This window comes from Triticum aestivum, chromosome 4A (assembly GCF_018294505.1).
Source record: "Triticum aestivum cultivar Chinese Spring chromosome 4A, IWGSC CS RefSeq v2.1, whole genome shotgun sequence".
Lineage (NCBI taxonomy): Eukaryota > Viridiplantae > Streptophyta > Magnoliopsida > Poales > Poaceae > Triticum > Triticum aestivum.
Window position 1 is genome coordinate 129,943,276 of NC_057803.1, and position 16,854 is coordinate 129,960,129.

A 16,854-nucleotide genomic window follows, 5' to 3' on the forward strand; every position below is an offset into this window, starting at 1 on the left:
ACCTTCTCAATGATGTTTCAACTACCATGATAGTTAAATAAAATATATTCCTTTGTTGTAGGGAAAATTTGGCTTTTCGCAAAAAAATTGTAACCATAGAGCTTTCCACCAGCCAAATATGCATGTAGTGATAGTATTATTCTGTTCTTGTTCTACTGTGTTACTTTGCCAGCATATTCCATGTGCTGACCCGTTTTCGGGCTGCAACGTATTATGTTGCAGACTTCTCAAATGAGGAGTAAGGTTTGTTAGGTCATTGTCGTGTAGCTCAGCTATGCCGTTGGAGTTGATGGAGTCACTTTATCTTCCAAGCCTTCGGCTGTTATCGCATTAGATGGCCTTAAGCCATATTTATTGTAATAAATTCTCTTTTGAGACATTCGATGTAATAAGTGTGTGATTGCTACTCTGTTATAAATCCTCGAGTACTATGTGTGTCAGCATTACCGATCCAGGGATGACAACGAAGCACATAGACTTGACCGCTTGAGGTCGGGTCGCTACAAGATGGTATCAGCGCACACGCTGAGTGTAGGACACGACCACTAAGCTAAAGCCCTAGATCACTATTCTCTTTGCATTTCTGACTCCTCTCCATTTTCTACTCTTTAGGATGGCGGATGCAAGGAACAAGTTTGCACAACCGGATGAAGACGCCCCTTTTGGACGACACTTGAAGGAGGTCACTAGGTACTTGAACATTGGAATACCAAGCTTCACCGGGACTTACAATGCCACTTTACCAGAAGAGGAGCGATGGATGATTCAAGTTCACATTCCAGGAAGGACATTCACACCAGTCACTAAGCCCATAGAGTTTTCCTTCGATGCACCAACCTGGAGTCTAGGAAAGAGTACTGCAGCTCACATCACCATGGGACGCATTGGAGAAGTTTATCATAACGAGCTTAAGGATACTATCTATCAGATTTGTTAGCGCCGAGACGAGCAATGGGAGATGATCAGCACCAGGAAGGATATATCAATTGCATCTTTCATCCAGGAGTTAAACCAACACATTCGTCGCTAGGAGAACCAGATGTGCACAGGAATGATAGACCTGAAGAAGGCAATGACAAAGATCACGGAACTGGAGGAAGAAATCAAGGCTACTCGGGAAGATTATGAGGAGGAAATCATCGTACTAATGGAGATGAATGACGATCTGGAAAGGAAGTTAGGAGTATTCCTGGGAGACCCCGCACTAGGAGGAGAAGACGAAGAACCCAAGAGATTCGCTCAGAGGACTACATCATCATCGACGACACCGACTCGGACCCTGGCAATAGCGATGGTGACTATGAAGACGAAGCTGGAGGAGACATCATGGAGTCTTCAACCGAAGAATATTTTTAGTAGACCACCACACCAGAGTAGTATTCCACCATGTAAATAGTATAGTCCGAGCACTTTTGCAATGATAGTTAGATCGATTGTATGCCCTTGCTTGATTGATTGAGTGGAATGTTTGTGTTTGTCTCATGTGCATATGGGTAGTGTTTTCTCATTAGACCTCATTCTATTCTAATCTCTCCCCTCTAAACCCATCAGATGCCTCCGAGACGTGACCCCGGATTTACTTTCCCACCAGAGCTCACTCAGTTGATCTAGCAGCAGAATACCCTAATGCAGTTGTTAGTTCAAAACCAAGGCAACAACAACAACAACAACAATAATCCACCACCACCACCACTAGTTGATAACGTAGCCCGTTTTCTGAGGTTGCAGCCGCCGGTGTTTTCCATTAGCACCGAGACGATAGTGGAAGATGATTGGCTCCGCAGGATTGGAAGGGAGTTAACCACTATAGGATATACAGATGCTGAGAAGGTGCATTTTGCCGCACATCAATTGGATGGACCAGCAGCCTCATGGTGGGAGAATTACACTGTCACCTACCCTATAGCCACTGTTACATGGGATCAGTTTCAACAAGCTTTCCGTATAGCCCATGTCTCAACTAGAGCTATGAGTATGAAGAAGTGTGAGTTTTGCAACTTACGCCAGGGGAACCATACTGTGGCTCAGTACGCGGATGAGTTTAGCAAGTTATCTCGTTATGCCCCTGATGATGTGGCCACAGATGTAGCAAAGCAGGAGAAGTTTATGGAAGGGCTGAATGATGAGATGAGCATGCAGTTGATGGTGGCAACATTCAACAACTACCAGGAGTTGGTGGATAAGGCTCTTATGATAGAAGGGAAGCAGCAGCAGATCAAGAGCCGTAAGAGGAAGTATGGACAAGGAAGGTATAATTTAGGAGCTCAGCAGAAGCCTCGCCTAACCCCGAACTCGGGAGGACTTGTTCATAACCATGGAGGCCACACCCATAATGGAGGAAGTAACCATAATCATACTGGCCCAAGGAATGGGAATGGGAATGGAGCAAGCAACAATCAGAATCGCTCCAATCCAGCCACACCTGCGAAGAGAGACCTAAGCCACGTTACTTGTTTCAAGTGCGGGAAGACTGGACACTATGCCATGGAGTTCCCTGAGGCGAAGAATGGAAATGGCAATGGGAGCGCTGGAAAGAAGCCCAATCCATTCAACAAAGGACAAGTGAACCACGTCAATGTGGAGGAGGTTGAAGAGCAGCCAGACGCGGTTATTGGTAAGTTTTTGGTTAAGTCTTTTACCGCCCTTGTTCTTTTTGATACTGGTGCATCGCTTTCATACATATCAAGGGAATTTGTGGATAAGTTTAAACTACCAACCCAAACCCTTAGGACCCATTTGTTAGTGAGTTCACCTAGAGCAGAGTATATGGAGTCGATGGTGCGACTAGATACCCTTAACCATTGGTAGCCATGTTTTTCCGTCCGACCTAATAATCTTGGAGTCACAAGGATTGGATGTGATATTAGGAATGGACTGGATGTCAAAGTATGGAGGAAGCATTCTGTGTTAGTAAGTCAATTTGTCTCACCACCCAAAGGGAAAAAGGATCAAGTATGTATCTAGGAATGTGCCAAGAAGTAGCCAAGTGAATACCCTCACGGGAGTTGTTCAGGAGGAAGTGCCTCTAGTGAAGGATTACCCGGATGTTTTTCCAGAGGAGTTACCAGGCATGCCACCAGATCGAGACATCGAGTTTTCGATAGAGCTATTGCCAAGCACCGGGCCTATATCAAAGAGACCATTTCGGATGCCCGCAAATGATCTGGAGGAGATTAAGAAATAGATCAGGGAGTTATTGGAGAAAGGTTACATTCGACGGAGCTCATCACCGTGGGGAGCCCCAGTGGTTTTGGTCGATAAGAAGGATAAGTCTCTAAGAATGGTTATTGATTATCGAGCCTTAAATGAGGTGACGATCAAGAATAAATTCCCACTACCGATGATCAATGATTTGTTCGACCAGCTGCAAGGAGCTAATGTGTTTTCAAAGATCGATCTGCGATCTGGGTATCACCAGTTGAAGATACGAGAGAAGGACATACCAAAGACAGCATTCACCACATGGTATGGGTTGTATGAATATACGGTCATGTCATTTGGACTGACTAACGCCCCTGCCTACTTCATGAGCATGATGAACAAAGTGTTCACGGACTATTTGGATAAGTTCGTTGTGGTGTTCATTGATGATATAATGGTGTACTCGAAGAACGAGGAGGAGCACGAAGAGCATTTGTGTTTAGTTCTTGAGAAACTCAGGGAACATCAGTTGTATGCTAAGTTTAGCAAATGCGAGTTTTGGCTGAAACAAGTAGGATTCCTTGGACATGTTATATCAAGAGAAGGTGTAGCAGTAGATCCTACCAAGGTTCAGTCAGTCACTGAATGGTTGTCACCCACTTCAGTTAGCGAGATCCACAGTTTTCTTAGACTCGCAGGATACTACCGGAGATTCATTGACAATTTTTCCAAAATTGCAAAGCCAATGACGGAGTTATTGAAGAAGGATACCAAATTTAAATGGATAGAAGAATGTGAGGCGAGTTTTCAGGAGTTAAAGGAACGTTTGACTATAGCCCAGTGCTGATTCTACCGGATATACGTAAGGAGTTTCAAGTGTATTGCGACGCCTCTCGCCTAGGACTTGGAAGTGTGCTTATGTAGGACAGAAGAGTTGTTTCGTATGCCTCGTGACAACTAAAACCGCACGAGTTGACTTATGCTATGCATGATTAGGAGTTAGCAGCCGTAGTGCATGCGTTGAAGACCTGGAGACATTACCTTATAGGAAATAGTTGTGATGTGTACATGGATCATAAGAGTTTGAAGTACATTTTCACACACAAGGAGCTGAACCTTACGCAGAGGAGATGGCTGGAGCTTATAAAGTATTATGACATGAAGCTTCACTATCATCCAGGCAAGGCCAATGTCGTAGCAGATGCCTTAAGCCGGAAGAGTTATGCTAATACCCTAGTGAGCACGGGATTCTCGAAGGAGTTAGCAGAGGATCTGAGGGAACTTCGATTGGAGATTGTCCCTAGAGGTTTTGTTGCAACAATGGAGGTTCAGTCTACATTGTTAGGAAAGATTTGAGAAGCTCAGAAGGATGACAAAGAGGTTGCCGAGATAAAAGAGAGAATGAGCAAAGGAAAGGCCAAAGGATTTCGTGAAGATGAGCATGACACCTTATGGCCGAGGACCGTGTTTATGTGCCCAATAACACAGAGATCAGGAAGTTAATACTTCAGGAGGCTCATGACTCACCATACTCGATACACCCCGGAAGCACCAAGATGTATTTGGATTTGAAGGAACGTTTCTGGTGGACTGGTATGAAGAAGGATATTGCCGAGTATGTAGCCGTATGTGATGTATGTCAGAGAGTAAAGGCTGAGCATCAAAAGCCAGTAGGATTGTTACAGCCTATGCCGATACCCAAATGGAAGTGGGGTAAACTTGGCATGGATTTTATCACCGGATTACCCAGGACCAAATCAGGATATGATTCTATATGGGTAGTAGTGGATCGCTTGACCAAAGTAGCTCACTTTATCGAAGTGAAAACCACCTATACAAGTGCAAAGTAAGCCAAGATATATATGACCGGGATCGTATGTCTGCATGGAGTTCCAAGGACCATCGTATCAGATAGAGGAACACAGTTTACTTCAAAGTTTTGGCATCAGCTGCACCAAACTTTGGGGACAAGGTTGGAGTTCAGTACAACATTCCACCCGCAGACCGATGGATAGACCAAGAGAGTCAACCAGATTCTGGAGGATATGTTAAGAGCCTGTGTGCTAGATTATGGATCTAGTTGGGATGACAATTTACCCTACGCGGAGTTCTCATACAACAATAGCTACCAAGCCAGTTTAAAGATGGCAACGTTCGAAGCCCTGTATGGACGAAGGTGCAGAACACCGTTGATGTGGGATGAAGTTGGAGACCGACAGTTGTTTGAACCAGACCTGATCAAAGAGTCTGAAGAGAAAGTTAAGTTGATCAGAGATAGACTGAAGATAGCTCAGTCCAGGCAGAAGAGTTATGCAGATTCGAAACGCAAGGAAATAACCTATGAAATTGGAGAGAGAGAGAGAGAGAGCATATCTGCGAGTGTCACCCATGTGAGGAGTGAAATGTTTTGGAGTTAAGGGAAAGTTAGCCCCGAGATATGTAGGACCGTATCGAATTATGGAACGTACGGGAGAAGTTGCCTACAAGTTGGAGTTACCTCAAGGACTGTCAGGAGTTCATGATGTATTTCATCTTTCACAGCTGAAGAAGTGTCATGCTGAGATGGTTGATATACCATTAAGAGATACAGTACCCTTGGAGGTGATTCAGATGGATAGTGATTTTACCTATGAGGAGAAGCCAGTCGGGATTCTTGAATTTGCCAGCCGAGTCACACGCAACAAGGTTATCAAGTTTTGCAAAGTTCAGTGGAGCCACCATACCGAGGATGAAGCCACCTGGGAACGAGAGGATGATCTTCGCAAAGACCACCCACACCTATTCTCTAGCCAACCCGAATCACGAGGGCGAGATTCATCTTAAGGGGGGCAGGTTTGTAACATCCCAAATTTTCAATTTGGAATGTTATACATAGGTCATCCTTGCATATCATATTTTATTGCATTTCGTTTTGCGATCCTCGAAATCCTAAGCAACTCCAGGACCCTCGGAGAGAGTTGGGGATTCCCTGTTTTCATATTTGAGTTTTATCAAATATCGAAACGATGATTTTTGGTTTTAATTATTTTTCTCTCCGAAAATATTTCATATTAAAATATATGAGAGCAGATAATATGAGTTCTCCAAAATAAATGAAATATTGGAGGAAAAAGATTAAAATCAAATATTTGGTTTTTATCCGGAGTTTATTGCTATTTTATTTGAATTAGAAAAATTGCACGATTTTCAAAGTTACATTTTAGGGCCAAGAAAATGTTCATCATGTTCTAAATATTTTATTTAGACGGTGAAAATTTGTTTTGGTATTTTTAGTTTTTTATTTTATTTTCTAGGATCTTTTTTGTTCTGGCGTAATTATTTTAAAAAAATGTTTCCGCGCCTGATTGGGCCGAAGCCCAGCCAAGCCGGCCCGCTTCCCCCGCGCCGCTGTCTCCGAGCTGGAGACAGCGAGCGCCGCCGCCGCTCGACCCGGAGTCCGGCCGGGACTCCGCTTCCCGCCGCCTTGCCCCCTCCCCCAAGCCGACCCCCCCCTCTTATATACGCCGCCCCCGACGCCCCACTCCACCACCCAACCCCGCCGCCGACGCCTTTGCCGCAGCGCCGCCGCCCTTGCCGCGCCGCGCCTCGGCCTCGCTGCAGTGCCGCCGCCGCCGCTTGCCATCGTTGCCGCACCACGCCGCCGCAGCCTCGCCTCGCCGCCACTGTAGCCCCGCCTCGCCGGAGGTATAGCACCGTTCGTTTTTTTAAAACCGGTTCGGTTTATTTAGAAACCCTAGTTGTTTTAGTTAGACCGGTTCGCCAGTTTTTCTCGGTTTAGTTAGTTTGCGGAAGTTCGTCCATACATTCGTTCTAACGAACCTGTTCACTCGTTAGCCGCAGACGACGAACGTTGGTTCGTTTGCCTGTTCGTCAGTTTTCTTTTTCTCTGATTTTTCCGCGATTATTTTCAATCGCGATTTCTGATCTGGTTTTCGTTTTAGTGTATCTTTTCGCTCGTTTGTCAGAATCAGGCGATTCAAGCACCTAGATCTTTGTCTCGAAACCCTCTTTCCGTTTAACCAACTTGAACAAGTTTTTGCTACTGTAAATTTTGACCATAGTCAAGATTAGCAAATGGACCTTGTTTCTTTCGCAGTTTGAGTTTCATTGCTCCGTTTGATTTGATTCCTTTTGCAAACCGGAGTTCTTAAGTTGAACTTTCTGGTTAGATCTTCCTATTTGAGATTTACCCGTGTTTTCTTTGCTTGATTGCTTATGTATGCTATTGTTTGTTTGCGATAGAACACCTGGAGTGCGAAGCGTGCTACTCCGAATCCCTAGGTTTTGCGGATCATTAGCAAGGCAAGTAACACTTTAATCATACCCCTTTACCACCCAGTTTTTATGCATTAGTTCCAATTCTCAAACATTGCATGATTAGGATGTGATTAACTTGTGGGTTGGGAAGTAGTTGATGAGGTAGAACCTATTGCCCTGTTATATTCAAACCCTTGGGAGTTACTTCTACGTGCTGCTATTATTGCTATGCTATGCTCATAGACGTGCTTTGGGTGAGTGAAATACATGACATATGTGAGATTGTTAATTAATGGTTCAACTTAAGGTGGCAACTTGAATACACATCTGGGTGGATTGTTTGTTGGGCACCTGGAGAATCCAGTGTTGTCCTAGGATATCCTAGAGTACCCATGTGATAATCCAATGGTCCGCCACCCACCCAGGCTCAAAGGATTCTGAGATATTTTCATGCTAAAAAATTTCGTGTGCAGCCACAAGCTATTATGCGCTCTAGCATAGTTGAGTAAGTTGCGTGAAGCTCCTGAAGAGGTGGATCAGCAGGTAGAGGGATGTAGGTTGGTATGGTCTGCCTGGAGTAAGTGGTTAATGCTTCTGAAAGACTGTGTCTCGGTCATCCGTTTCTCAAACACCATGTAGTGTGAGAATTCCAATGGAGGAGATCGGGTCTTGTGGGGAAAAGTGCGCAAACCTCTGCAGAGTGTATAAACTAATCATGGTTAGTCGTGTCCCCAGTTATGGACATCTTGAGTATCTAGTACTTGGAGTATCATAAGTATCTCATCACTCTAAAATAATATTGTTGGGTTGTTAATTACTTTAATTGGGATTGAGTTGGAGGAACCTTCTCAATGATGTTTCAACTACCATGATAGTTAAATAAAATATATTCCTTTGTTGTAGGGAAAAATTTGCTTTTCGCAAAAAATTCTAACCATAGAGCTTTCCACCAGCCAAATATGCATGTAGTGATAGTATTATTCTGTTCTTGTTCTACTGTGTTTCTTTGCCAGCATATTCCATGTGCTGACCCGTTTTCAGGCTACAACGTATTATGTTGCAGACTTTTCAGACGAGGAGTAAGGTTCTTTAGGTCGTTGGCGTGCAGCTCAGCTATGCCGTTGGAGTTGATGGACTCAATTTATCTTCCAAGCCTTCCGCTGTTATCGTATAAGATGGCCTTAGGCCATGTTTATTATAATAAGTTCTCTTTTGAGACATTCAATGTAATAAGTGTGTGATTGCTACTCTGTTATAAATCCTCGAGTACTGTGTGTGTCAGCATTACCGATCTAGGGATGACACTGAAGCACATAGACTTGACCGTTTGAGGTCGGGTCGCTAGACGGAGCATATAAGTTGTTCTAAGAGTTGAAATTGGTATTTCATACTCATGCCCGTGTCGAGAGGTATGAGACCTCTGATGGTACTTTGCCTACAAGATGGAGGAGAATAGCTCAACTAGTGAGCATGTGCTCAGATTGTCTGGGTACTACAATTGCTTGAATCAAGTGGGAGTTAATCTTCCAGATAAGATAGTAATTGACAAAGTTCTCTAGTCACTATCACCAAGTTACTAGAACTTAGTGATGAACTATAATATGCAAGGGATGACGAAAGTAATTCCAAGCTCTTCGCGATGTTGAAATCGGCGAAGGTAGAAATCAAGAAATAGAATCAAGTGTTGATGGTTAAAAAGACCGCTTGTTTCAAGAAAAATGGCAAAGGGAAAGAAAGGGAACTTCAAGAAGAATGGCAAGCAAGTTGTCACTCCCATGAAGAAGCCCAAAGCTAGACCCAAGCCTGAAACTGAGTGCTTCTACTGCGAAGGAAATGGTCACTTGAAGCGAAACTGCCCCGAATACTTGGCGGATAAGAAGGATGGAAAAGTGAACAAAAGTATATATGATATACATGTTATTGATGTGTACTTTACTAGTGTTCATAGTAGCCCTTGGGTATTTGATATCGGTTCAGTTGCTATGATTAGTAACTCGAAACAAGAGTTACAAAATGAACAAAGATTAGTTGAGGGCAAGGTGACAATGTGTGTTGGAAATAATTCGAAGGCTCATAAGATCACCATCGCACACTCCCTTTACCTTCGGGATTAGTGATGAACCTAAAATAAATGTTCTTTGGTGATTGCGTTGAGCATAATATGATTAGATCATGTTTATTGCAATACTGTTATTCATTTAAGTCAAAGAATAATTGTTATTCTATTTACATGAATAAAACATTCTGTGGTCATACACCCAAGGTGAATGGTTTATTGAATCTCAATCGTAGTGATACACATATTCATAATATTGATGTCAAAAGATGCAAAGTTGATAATGATACTGCAACATACTTGTGACACTACCGTTGATGTGATATTGGTGTAAAGCGCATGAAGAAACTCCATGCTGATGGGCTTTTGGAATCACTTGATTATGATTCACTTGATGCTTGCGAACCATGCCTCATGGGCAAGATGACTAAGACTGCATTCTCCGGAACAATGGAGCAAGCAACTGACTTATTGGAAATAATACATAATGATGTATGCAATCCGTTGAGTGTTAAGTCTCGCGGCAGGTATCGTTATTTTCTGACCTTCATAGATGATTTGAGAAGATATAGGTATATCTACTTAATGAAATACAAGTCCGAAGCATTTGAAAAGTTCAAAGAATTTCAGAGTGAAGTGGAAAATCATCGTAACAAGAAAATAAGGTTTCTACGATCTGACCGTAGAGGCAAATGTTTGAGTTACGGGTTTGGTCTTCATTTGAAACAATGTTAAATAGTTTCGCAACTCACGCCACCTGGAACACCACAGCATAATGGTGTGTCCGAACATCGTAACCGTACTTTATTGGATATGGTGTGATCTATGATGTCTCTTACCGATTTACCACTATCATTTTGGGGTTATGCATTAGAGACAATTACATTCATGTTAAATAGGGCACTATCTAAATCCGTTGAGACGACACCGTATGAACTATGGTTTGGCAAGAAACCTAAGCTGTCATTTCTTAAAGTTTGGGGTTGTGATGCTTATGTGAAAAAGCTTCAACCTGATAAGCTTGAACCCAAATCGGAGAAATGCATCTTCATAGGATACCCAAAGGAGACAGTTGGGTACACCTTCTATCACAGATCCGAAGGCAAGATATTTGTTGCCAAGAATGGATCCTTTCTGGAGAAGGAGTTTCTCTCGAAAGAAGTGAGTAGGAGGAATGTAGAACTTGATGAGGTAATTGTACCTTCTCCTAAATTGGAAAGTAGTTCATCACAGATCAGTTCTAGTGATTCCTACACAAATTAGTGAGGAAGCTAATGATGATGATCATGAAACTTCAGATCAAGTTACTACCGAACCTTGTAAGTCAACCAGAGTATGGTCCGCGCCAGAGTGCTATGGTAATCCTTTCTGGAAGTCATGTTACTAGACCATGACGAACCTACGAACTATGAGGAAGCGATGATGAGACCAGATTCCGTGAAATGGCTTGAGGCCATGAAATCTGAGATGGGATCCATGTATGAGAACAAAGTGTGGACTTTGGTTTACTTACCCAATGATCAACAAGCCATAGAGAATAGATGGATCTTCAAGAGGAAGACGGACGCTGATAGTAGTGTTACTATCTACAAAGCTCAACTTGTCGAAAAGGGTTTTTGATAAGTTCAAGATGTTGACTACGATGAGATTTTCTCACTCGTATCGATGCTTAAAGTCTGTCCGAATCATGTTAGCAATTGCCAGATTTTATGAAATCTGACAAATGGATATCAAAATTGCATTCCTTAATGGATTTATTAAAGAAGAGTTATATATGATACAACCAGAAGGTTTTGTCAATCCTAAAGGTGCTAACGAAATGTGCAAGCTCCAGCGATCCATCTATGGACTAGTGTAAGCATCTCGGAGTTGGAATATACGCTTTGATGAGTTGATCAAAGCATATAGTTTTATACAGACTCGTGGTGAAGCCCGTATTTACAAGAAAGTGAGTGGGAGCACTACAACATTTCTGGTAAGTATATGTGTATGATATATTGTTGATCGGAAATAATGTAGAATTTTCTGGAAAGCATAAAGGAGTATTTGAAAGGAGGCTTTCAAAGAAAGACCTCGGTGAAGCTGCTTATATATTTGGCATCAAGATCTATAAAGATACATCAAGACGCTTGATAAGATTTTTCAATGAGTACATACCTTGACAAGATTTTGAAGTAGTTCAAAATGGAATAGTCAAAGAAGGAGTTCTTACCTGTATTGCAAGGTGTAAAGTTGAGTAAGACACAAAACACGACCATGGCAGAAAATAGAAATAGAATGAAAGTCATTCGCTATGCCTCAGCCATAGGTTCTATAAAGTATGCTATGCTATGTACCAAACCTATTGTGTACCTTGCCATGAGTTTGGAAAGGTGGTACGATATTGATCCAGGAGTGGATCACTTGACAGCGGGCAAAATTATCCTTAGAAGGCTACAAAGATATTTCTCGGTTATGGAGGTGGTAAAGAGTTCGTCGTAAAGAGTTACGACGATGCAAGCTTTTACACTGATCCAGATGACTTTAAGTCTCAATCGGGATACATATTGAAAGTGGGAGCAATTAGCTAGAGTAGCTCCATGCAGAGCATTGTAGACATAGAAAATTTGCAAAATACATACGACTCTAAATGTGACAGACCCATTGACTAAACTTCTCTCACAAGCAAAACATGATCACACCTTAGTACTCTTTGGGTGTTAATCACATAGCGATGTGAACTAGATTATTGAAACTAGTAAAACCCTTTGGGTATTAGTCACATGGCGATGAGAACTAATCACATGGTGAACTGAACTATTGGTGTTAAATTACATGGCGATGTGAACTAGATTATTGACTCTAGTGCAAGTGGGAGACTGAAGGAAATATGCCCTAGAGGCAATAATAAAGGTGTTATTTATATTTCATTATATCATGATAAATGTTTATTATTCATGCTAGAATTGTATTAACCGGAAACTTGATAAATGTGTGAATACATAGACAAAACAAAGTGTCCCTAGTATGCCTCTACTAGACTAGCTCATTAATCAAAGATGGTTAAGTTTCCTGACCATAGACATGTGTTGTCATTTGATGAATGGGATCACATTATTAGGAGAATGATGTGATGGACAAGACCCATCTGTTAGCTTGGCATAATGATCGTTTAGTTTATTGTTATTTCTTTCTTCATGACTTATACATGTTCCTCTAACTATGAGATTATGCAACTCACGAATACCGGAGGAACACCTTGTGTGCTATCAAACGTCACAATGTAACTGGGTGATTATAAAGATGCTCTACAAGTGTCTCCTATGGTGTTTGTTGAGTTGGCATAGATCGAGATTAGGATTTGTCACTCCGTGCTTCGGGGAGGTATCTGTGGGCCCTCTCGGTAATGCACATCACTATAAGCCTTGCAAGCAATGTGACTAAAGATTTAGTTACGGGATGATGCATTATGGAACGAGTAAAGAGACTTGCCAGTAACGAGATTGAACTAGGTATGATGATACCAACGATTGAATCTCAAGCAAGTAACATCCTGATGACAAAGGGAATAACGTATGTTGTTGTGTGGTTTGACCAATAAAGATCTTCGTAGAATATGTAGGAGCCAATATGAGCATCCATTTTCCGCTATTGGTTATTGACCGGAGACGAGTCTCGGTCATGTCTACATAGTTCTCGAACCCGTAGGGTTCGCACGCTTAACGTTCGATGACGATTATATATTATATGAGTTATGTGATTTGGTGACCGAATGTTGTTCGGAATCCCGGATGAGACCATAGACATGATGAGGAGTCTCTAAATGGCAGAGAGGTAAATATTCATATATAGGACGATAGTATTCGGACACCGGAAGTATTCCGTGGGTACCGGGTACATATCGGGTCACCGCAAGGGGTTCCGGGCACCCCCCGGCAAAGATATGGGCCTTATTGGGCCTAGGTCGGGATAGACCATCCCCTTGTGGGCTGGTGCGCTCCCATATGTGCTGATCTAAGTGGAGAAAGGAAAAGGGGAGGAGCAAAGGAAATAGGGGAATAGGATTCCCCCTTCCTTTCCCCTCTCCCCTCTTTCCTTCCCCCCTTCGAATAGGAATAGGAAAGGGGGGAGGCCGACTTGGGAGGCGCTCATGTAGGATTCGTCCTACTTGGGGAGCCCCCTTGGCTGCCTATCCTCCACTCCAACCTATATATATGAAGGGGGCACCGCTAGAACACACAACAAACATTGTTAGCCGTGTGCGGCGCCCCCCTCCACAGTTTACGCCTCCGGTCATATTCGCGTAGTGCCTAGGCGAAGCCCTACGCCAATCACTTCACCACCACCATCACCATGCCGTCATGCGGACGGAACTCTCCCTCGACACTTTACTGGATCAAGAGTTCGAGGGACGTCATCGAGCTGAACATGTGCAAAACTCGGAGGTGCCATACGTTCGGTGCTTGATCGGTTAGATCGCGAAGACGTTCGACTACATCAATCGCGTTAAGCTAACGGTTCCACTTTCCGTCTATGAGGGTACATGGACACACTCTCACATCTCGTTGCTATGATTCTCCTAGATAGATCTTGCGTGATCGTAGGTAAAATTTTGAAATACTACGTTCCCCAACATTATCTTCTAGTACATATTCTATTCTGCAATGTCGTGATTAGTTAACTATTTTGGTTCATTTGGTCTGCTGTCCATTTAACTATTTGGTTCAATTCTACAATTTGATTTTCATTTTTTGTGGGTACAATTGTGTATTGTTATGCATGTGACAAATAAATTGAATTTGGCTGTACTCAATACATATTCTACTAATAGTATGGCAACTCTCAGTTAGCCTGATCAAGATCTTTCTTATATGTGTTGCAGGGAAACAATGAGAAACACTACGGTTTATCATCGAGGTTTGCTCATGCATGGTCCTTCCGCTAATAGCTCATTATTGTGCAGTTGCAGGAATCATTCTAATATTTAGGTTTCTTACAATTTGGTCTTGCACATGTAGGCCGTGCTGTCATAGGCTTAGACCCACTGTTCGACCCATTTTGCGTATGGGGAGATGAGATGTCCATGAATATCAGTCAAGTCAAGAAACTCAGAAAGATTGTTAGGATAAAGAAACTTGCGACGAATAACAACAAGATCTCTGTTTGCACAATGGAGACATCAGTCAACTATAGGATGGTACTAACTCTTTACCTTGTTTTTACCCCTTGCACCATTTCAAAATTTATAATAGTGATTTATGCATATCATTGTTTTCAGTACTTATCAAAGAAGTTCATCGATGATTACCTCTCAAACCACCTGCATGGTCAAGAGGCGAGGAAGGTATTCATTCAACACCCACGGTACAATATTGAAGTCTTCCTGAAGAGGACGAAGGTTGGGCGGGTAATTATCCATAGCCACTGGCCTAAAGTTACAAGGACATTCAACATCATTGAAGGCTCATATTCTCCTTTCACTTCTGCAGTTTCCTAGATGAGATTCTTCTATCTATTTACCGTGTATGATGTTACTTTTCCAAAGGTTTTCGATGTTGCATGTGATACTTGGTGCTGTTCTATAATGGCGTAGCTAGCTATGTCCCTCTTTGGTGTAACCAAGTGCTGAAGCTATCTGATGTAATTCGTTTATGAAATCTTGTAGGTTGCCGTTATATGGATATTCTGGTGTGTTTTATAAGAAATGTCAATTTTATTACTACATGGATTATCAATGATAGGCTAATTACCATCCTTATTGGGATTTTCTATTGCAGACGGTTACTCAGACAACACCGTGGGCGATGGACTCAAAAAACCCACACGGTTTCTAGAAAGCAGGCGTGTTGGATCAACTAACAATCACACACGGCTTCCGGCAGACAACTGCTTGCGTTAGGCCATGATACGTCTCCAATGTATCTATAATTTTTTATTGTTCCATGCTATTATATTATCTGTTTTGGATGTTTTATATGCATTAATATGCTATTTTTAATTATTTTTGGGACTAACCTACTAACCTAGAGCCTAGTGCCAGTTTATGTTTTTCCTTGTTTTTTAGCTTCACGAAAAAGAAATATCAAACGAAGTCCAAATGGAATAAAACTTTTGCGATGATTTTTCTTGGAACAAAAGACACCTAGGAGACTTGGAGTTCAAGTCATAAGAGCCATGAGGCGGTGAAAAGGGTGGAGGGCGCGCCCTAGGGGGGTGCCCCCTACCTCGTGGGCCCCTCGTGACTCCCCTGACCTAGTTCTTCCTCCTATATATTCACATATATATTCCCAAACCTCCATAAGTACCCACAAAAACACTTTTCCACCACCGCAACCTTCTGTTCCTGTGAGATCCCATCTTGAGGCCTTTTTCGGCATCCTACTAGAGGGGGATTCGATCACGGAGGGCATCTACATCAACTCTATTGCCCTTTCGATGAAGCATGAGTAGTTTACCTCGGACCTATGGGTCCATAGCTAGTAGCTAGATGACTTCTTCTCTCTCTTTGATTCTCAATACCATGTTCTCCTCTATATTCTTGGAGATCTATCCGATGTAATCTTCTTTTGCGGTGAATTTGTCGAGTTCCGATGAATTGTGGATTTATGATCAGACTATCTATTATTTGAATCTTCTTTGAATTCTTATATGCATGATTTGATATCTTTTTAATTCTCTTCGAACTATCAATATAGTCTGGCCAACTAGGTTGGTTTTTCTTGCAATGGGAGAAGTGCTTAGCTTTGGGATCAATCTTGCGGTGTCCTCACCCAGTGAAAAAGTAGGGGTAGCGAGGCACGTATTGTATTGTCGCCATCAAGGATAAAAAGATGGGTTTTACATCATATTGCTTGAGTTTATTCATCTACATCATGTCTTCTTACTTAAACCGTTACTCTGTTCTTCATGAACTTAATACTCTAGATGCAGGCAGGACCAGTCAATGTGAGGAGTAATAGTAGTAGATGCAGGCAGGAGTCGTTCTACTTGATACATACATGATGCCTATATTACACAATCATTGCCTTGGATATTGTCATAACTTTGTGGTTTTCTATCAATTGCTCGATAGTAATTTGTTCACCGACCTTATTATTTGCTTTCAAGAGAGAAGCCTCTAGTGAAACCTATGGCCCCCGGGTCTATTTTCCATCATATTAGTTTCCGATCTACTATTTTGCAATCTTTTGTTTTCAAATCTATAAACCAAAAAAACCCAAAAATATTTTATCTTTCATTTAGTTTTATTTATCTATCTCTATTAGATCCCACTTTTGCAAGTGACCGCGAAGGGACTGACAACCCCTTTACCGCGTTGGGTGCAAGTGTTTGATTGTTTGTGCAGGTATTGGTGACTTGTGCATTTTTCTCCTACTAGAATGATACCTTGGTTCTTAACTGAGGGAAATACTTATCTCTAC